This window comes from Larimichthys crocea, unplaced genomic scaffold, assembly GCF_000972845.2.
Source record: "Larimichthys crocea isolate SSNF unplaced genomic scaffold, L_crocea_2.0 scaffold131, whole genome shotgun sequence".
Lineage (NCBI taxonomy): Eukaryota > Metazoa > Chordata > Actinopteri > Sciaenidae > Larimichthys > Larimichthys crocea.
The window spans coordinates 127,571-134,921 of NW_020851796.1; the positions used below are offsets into that span (position 1 = coordinate 127,571).

At 40.1% G+C, this 7,351-nt stretch overlaps 1 long non-coding RNA gene across 1 annotated transcript; it reads left to right on the top strand.

The window, feature by feature from the left end:
* Positions 1-578: 578 nt before the first annotated feature.
* On the top strand, positions 579-2,368 carry LOC109140838 (uncharacterized). Its single transcript, XR_003461752.1, has 3 exons — positions 579-794; positions 1,359-1,478; positions 1,855-2,368. It is a non-coding gene; the product is annotated as an uncharacterized LOC109140838 (long non-coding RNA).
* Positions 2,369-7,351: the final 4,983 nt, after the last annotated feature.

Below are 7,351 nucleotides of genomic sequence, written 5' to 3' on the forward strand. Positions count from 1 at the left end.
AGATTGGACAGGAGGCAGAAGAAGCAGTACAGCAAACATGGTGGCAGCCAGTGGCAAATATTTTTCAGCTGACGTCATAGCTCTAACCATCTTTTGTCATTGGTAGTAGAATGATGAGTTAATGTTGCTACTATTTATAGTTTTCTTGCATTCTACAAAATACATATGTACAAGAGCAAACACCAATACTAATTAGACTTGTATAAACTATGCATACCTGCAGGTCTTCTTCTGTGGATTGCTGAATCTCATCATTATATGCCAACAAGAAAGATTAGCTATGTTTCAAGTAGATTAAGTGCAGTGTGTTTAAACCAATGACAGTATAAAGATGGACAGAGCATGAGTGCACTAGAAAATTTCTCAAGAAATTTTTAGTGTGCGTGACTCTGGCCTGTGACTCTCCCCCATACATCATTGACACTGTTGAGTTTACAAATTTCTAAAGTAGTGATGTGTCGGTCGCGAACGAGCCGGTTCAAAGAGCCGGCTCTTTTGAGTGAACGATGGGAGCCGGCTCCCGTCCGTTCGCGAGCCGTTCTTTTTTTTCTTCTTCTTCTTCTTTTTTTAACTTTTCTCTTTAGGAAAAGTCCCAAGTACCCCTGACTGCAGCCCGCAGATCGGGCGTGCCTCAACGTTGAGCCACGCCCACATTGAGCCACGCCTCCCACGTTTGACTCCCTTCCGGGGGCCATCTGGTGGCAGAGACTATGAACGGCAAGTGGCCGCTCTGTGGACTGCTAAAGAATAATGTGCGCAGACGAAGACGAAATAAATCAGTTTGCAAAATGGAGGTAAGCAAGGTATCTTTTTTTGTTTTGACGTGCTATTTTGTGATATTTGTGACAGACAAGGAAGGAAGTAACATTATTTTATTTCTGAAACAGGTTAAGCTCTGTATGTATTTGCGTTCTACACCCTGATGATCCACCATGTATTTAGTTCCTAGATTTCCAGTCCGTAATCTGGTGTAAACTATGGAGCATGTTACCGGTTGGCTGATGTACTGTAGTAAAGCCAGTAGCTCCAACATTGCAAATGCACATAGATTACAGACTGCAAATAGACGTAGATGATTGAGAAAGTCAGCGCTAACCTACTACAGAATGTTTTCAAAACAAACGAGGACTGCCTAAATTTCATTAAAAAGCTGTGTCTCATAAAACAAGTGTTGTACTATGCTCCTACACCCATTTTTAAATATGAGAATTTAACTTAATAGCTTCAAGGTCGTGTGACAACCCTTAGCATCAGTGAGTCAACATTTGTTGTTGAGGTGAAATTTTTACAAATATTTTTGGTCTTGTGGATTTCTAATTATTATTTTTGTGTCTATTCTTTTCCTCTCTGATATGTAGAGACATGTCACTATACTGCTGGAAGGTGATACACCAACCATGTATCAATGCACCAACAGTGGGCTATTCCACTGCCCTTTTTGCAAGTATGCGGCTGCAACGAAACTGGATTAGACAGAGGTGCGTCATACATATTGTTTGTGAATCCAGTCATGTTTAGTTTATTTTGTTTTGTCTATTTTGTCTTTTGGATTCATATTTTATTTGGAAATGTATCTCTCTCTCTCTTCTCTCCTCTCTCTCTCTCCCTCTATATAATATATATATATATATATATATATATATATATATATGTATGTGTGTGGTGTGTGTGTGTGTGTATATATATATTATATTATATATATTATATATTATTATATATATATATAATATAATATATATATAATTTCAGGCTCAGCTTACTTTAAAACTAATTTTAGAAAAAAAAGTGGTGGGTTTTTTTTTTTTTTTTCGGTTCGGGTTCTGAGATCAGTCTTGTCACATTCCTCTCTTTCAGAATTCACAATCATCAAGTGTGGCTTCATTTGTCGCACTTCAACACATTTCCATTGCTGCTATTGTGCAGAAACAATTATCAATAGATCACAGTTTTTAAGACACTTAGAAAAACCCCAGGAGGAGAAGCATAACAAACAAACAAAGGCCCCCACTCAGCACTTTGCAGCCCCTGCATAGAACCCACAGGCCTCCACTCAGCACCCAGCTGCCCCTGTACAGAACCCAGCGTCCTCAACTCAGAACCCAGCAGAAAAAAGACTCCAGGTGAGAGGTCATGTGATGAGTTATTATGTAGTCAAACTATTACTTGAAGACAAAAGCCTAACCTCTCCACTTATTTCAGGATGTGGAAGAGGTCCCACTGAAAAGGTTCAGCCATTCAGAATCTGTCTCTGAAGCATCAGGTATTGTTCAAGCAGCTTTGTTGTTTACACATCCATCAAAGTTGTAGAGGTACATCATGTCACAGAGAGTCATTTCTCCGTTTTCATTAAACCAGTATACTAAAAATCAAAGCCACAGATTTTTTTTTTTATAGCTTGCATTGTTATTGTGCCTATAAGAACCACAATCTGTTTCCTTTCTAGTGGAGGCTGATAATGTGCCAGGACTGGGAACAGGGAGGGAGGTATGTTGCCTGCTATGGGCTTTTTTTAATTTCATTTCTCCAACCCTTACTTGTATTTAATTGTTTTCCTCATTTTTGATTAGGAGGATGCACTGCTTCGGGACACCATAGAGGCAGCAAAGTGGTGTACCAGACAAACATTCAAGGGGAAACTTTCCCTTCCCCAAGTCATCTCAATGGACCAGAAAGGTCGCTTGAGAGCGGTGGAACGCCTCAGAATGTCTGAAGGCCTTGAAGGGGTCCGGGAGCCATTTATCTTCCTGTTCAATCTGCAGGAAGACCATGAGGCATTCTGCAGTGAAATTATGGACACCACTACTGTCTATGTCTTTTGTTTCCTGTTTTGCTCCTGTTTTATTTTGAAGTTCACTGTTAGTGTTCGGTGTTCAGTGTGTTCAACTAAGACAGGAATAAAATATATGCACTAAATGTAACACCTGAACATATCCTAGTGTATATATTTTTCTTTTAACAGTTATAAAATTAATAATATTTAATATTATTTAATATTTAAATCTATATATATTATATTAATTTGTATTATATTATATATTTATATTATATTAATTTATTATATTATATTATATTATTATATACCGGTACACATAGACACAGAGCGGCCACTTGCCGTTCATAGTCTCCGCCACCAGATGGCCCCCGGAAGGGAGTCAAGCGTGGGAGGCGTGGCCCGATCTGCGGGCTGCAGTCTGGGGGCTCGGAAAAGTACCTGCAGGCACTGTGGGCATTGGCTACGGGTGTCACGTGCATGCTGTGCAACCAATCATGTGAGGATTGACAAGGAGCATACCACCAAGCGGGGAGGGGTGGCGGTAGCAGCGCTGAGAGGTGACAAGAGACAAGAGGAGGGAGACACGCTGAAGGAGAGAGAGGAGTGAAGATGAGACAGGAGTGTGGTGCAAAAATATATTATTTTTTACACTATACCAAAAACATTTTGGTTTTATTTGTCCAGATGTCTGTGGTGGGCATTAACAAAGCACATTTACTGGAGTGCTGTTATTTAATTTCTCTTTTTTTTCAGTACTTTGTGTGTGTGTGTGTGTGTGTGTGTGTTTATATAAATATTAAAAAAAAATGTCAATAGCTGTCTTTTTTTTTTATTTCTATGCTTAGGTTTTTTTAGGCGTTTCTATCTGCTTTGTGTAGCAGAGTGGTTCTTCAAGCAAGTTAGTGCATTCATTGCACTGAAAAAAATAACTCATTGGATAAACACAAATACATTTTGGGCAGGTTTTCCACACATTAAATTTATGTAACTCAACCCAACTCGAACTAAGTACCTCCTTGTAATATGATTTAATTGAGTTGGTCAAACTCATCTTTATCAAATGCAGCCAAAATAAAATAAGTACATTAACTAGCTGTAGTGGAAAAATTCTTTTAACCTCTGTTTTACTATTTTATGCTTACTTTGTTTTACAATTATATTTTATGTTTAACTTTGTATGAACTTTGTCCTATCTAGGAGACTGCCTCCTGTGGGTTGATATATGTTTGAGTGTGACATTTTTCTGTCCCAGAGATGTTGGTACCAGCCACGGTGCAGAAGGGGAGTAAAGCAGTATTTACGAGGGTAACCCCCCCTTTGCATTTATAGTTTCTCTTTTTTTCCTCAGAGGAGAGGGAGGGGGAGAAATGTCTACAAAAGGGCAGTTGAATGTATTATCAGCAGAGAGGACTTTGCGACTCTTTGTCGTACTGTTGTCTCTCCTTGGCCAAGAATAAAGTTCTCATTTAATACTGATCGTGTTCTCAGTCTTTATCGAATTTCACGACAAAACTTGACGTCACGAACAGGATCCCCCGACCGGTCGTCCGGACAGTGACCGTTGAGTGGCTTCCCCGGATTAGAAAAGAAATCCGGCCTCCAACCTCGATCAACAATTAAGAGATGGGAGGACTGATCTTTTGTAGTGATCACCGGCGTTGGGATTCACGAACTCAAAAGAAAAAGAAATTTGGTGAGAACTTTCAGTTTCTTGAGAAAAAAAAAAAAAAGAAGACTGAAAAAAAAATAAAGAAAAAAAAAAATGTAGAAATAGGCATAGTGTGGTGAAGGGGTAAAACTTGACGGTGGCGACTAGACGGGTTGGTTAGAGGCCAACCTTGGATTTGGATCGGTTGGTTAGAGCCAACCTTAGATCAAGATTGGTTAAAGGCCAATCTGGGATTGGCAAGAGTCCATCTCTGTACTTTGGGTACAAGTCTTTTTGGAGTGATTGAGACTTAAAAACAATCACCCTTTCGGGGACGCCTGTGAGAATAAAAGAGAGCTCTCACCCATTATTGGAAAATGGGAATAGGAAAGTCTAAGTCGCTGACTCCTCCAGGAGGCCCCATCGTCACCTTTGACCTCAAAATATGGTCGTCTGAATATTGATTGTCTTAATGCATGGACAAATGAATTTGGGTTCCCTAAAGGGGGATCCCTGAGCATGAAAGAGATAAGACAGTTAGAAGAAAATAGACTATAAGGAGTCAGAAATAGAAAAACATAGGAAGTGTTTGAGTAACTGGAAGCAGAAGCTGACAGACGAGAGAGATTGCAGTGTCAGAAGGTTTACCAGAGAGAAAGATAGTGAAAAAACAGAAAATGAAGAAAGAAAACACAAGGTCCAGTTTTGCCAAAAATCCAGAAAAACGAAGCCAAAAAATGAATGGGTGTGTATTGCGAGAACTTTCCAGAGCTAGAGTGAGTGATGTCATCGCTAGAGTGGAGAGGGGAGAGAACGATCAGTGAAAAAATAAAAAGTATTTGACTACCGTGGCCTCAAATGCCCAGCTACAGACATGATTATCCCCTCAAATGTAGGAAAATTCGAGGTGAGCGCACTGATAACACTGTTGAAGCTGTCTCTTTTATAGTTTTACGCCCTTTTTTTGGTTCGCTACTCCTCACAGAGTTTTTGTCGCACATACACAAAACGGGTATCAAAACGTGCGGCTCGGCCGGGACATGTGTGCTATGACTTTTCTAAGAGTTTCGGCAAACGGTTTTGCCAAAAATCGACAATTACGAAGCCAAAAAATGAATGGGTGTGTATTGCGAGAACTCTCCAGAGCTAGAGTGAGTGATGTTATCGCTAGAGTGGAACGGGGGGGAGAACGATCAGTGAAAAGATAAAACGTATTCGACTACCGTGGCCTCAAATGCCCAGCTACAGACATGATTATCCCCTCAAATGTAGCTACTTGCTAACATGTTAATGCTAACATGCTAATGCTAATTGCAAGCACGTCAGTGCTAGCCACTAATTTTTAGTCACAAAGAATACATGTTAATTGCTAATATGCTAATGTTAATTGCTAGCACGTTACTGCTAGCTGCTCCTGTGTTTAAATAAACATGTTAAAAATGACTATTTGAGGTGTGCTTTTTGAATACAGACCCCCGGCAACAGCCCACTCGTCACTCTCAAAATTTCTGTGGGAATTTTCTAGTTCAGTATGCTGCTGCACGTGTTCTGACAGGAACCAAGATCAGAGATCACATCTCTACCATTTTGGCTTCTTTGCATTGGCTACCTGTTAAATCTAGAATAGAACTTAAAACTCCCTGTCTAAACATCTGAACGTTAAAAAAGCCAACAAGGAAATAACTTTACTGTGTGGCTTACTTACTCATGGTAGAAGCACATAAATCGGGAAAAATGAACACATCTGAGCAAGTTAAGAAAGTGTGGCTGACAATACGCTCCTGGTGGGGCATAAAGGCATGTGAAGAATGATCCAAATCAGCGTCACAGCCACAATGTCATAGAGCCTGTTAAAAAGAGTTTTTTGTGAGCAAGTTTTTCCTCACTCGAACCGAGGATCTAAGGACAGAGAGTGTCACTCCCTGTACAGATTGTAAAGTCCGCAGATGCAAAATGTTTTTTTATGAATTTGGGCTATACAAACAAAATTTGAATTTGAAATTTGAACCCTGCATAGCTGGCCTTCAGAACTCTGGCTGATACTCTCTGGACCTGCTGCTTTGTTCTGGATCACTTTTTTCACCTGACTGCTGGAAACAGCCAGAGAGTGGGCAGGTGACAGAGGGCTCATTTGCCTTCTTGATCTGTGGGGAAGTGTTGATGGTTTAATGTTGGGTGTCCATTGTGGGGGTCCTTAGTCCTGATAACAGTCCATTTGCAGTCTGGCTGTGACTCGTCATCAAGATGTCACATGCTGGGTTGGCATCAGCTGATGGCAGGATGTAAACAAAGACAATAGCATGTGAACTCCCTTTGCAGATAATATGGACACTGACTCACGGCTAGTGGTTCAGTGTCTGGGCTACAGAAGTGCCCCTTCAACAATGTCTGTCATGAGCACTGCAATCTCTCTACCTTTCTTCTTACTGCTCAGTCTGCGCTCTCTGCCTGTATAGTCTGAAAACCAGGGATGGTGGAGTTAGAGTCTGGAATATGCTTGTGCAGCCATGTCTTAGTGAAACACATCACACTGCACTCATGCTATTCTGGCTGAAAGGTTTGGATCCACACTATATCTATTTCGGCTTCAAAAGTTTAAACTATTTAAATATACAAAGAATGTGAAAGGACAAAACATAATGGACAAAAACATGGTATGTTTATGGAAGCTGCTGTAACAAGCTGCTAGTGCCTGATTATCAGATTCTCTATAGAATATTTGTAACAATTTATGAAAATACCAAATCTTCTTTAATCCGTTCAACTTCTCTCTGTTTTAACTTAAAGCTCTGTCACACAAATCTATCTCCTGCATCATTGTGGGTTCCTCTCTATAGGATCACCTTGGCCTCCTTGGCATCACTAGGGATGGGAATTGATAATATTTTTACGATTCCGATTCCATTATCGATTCTGCTTAACAATTTGAT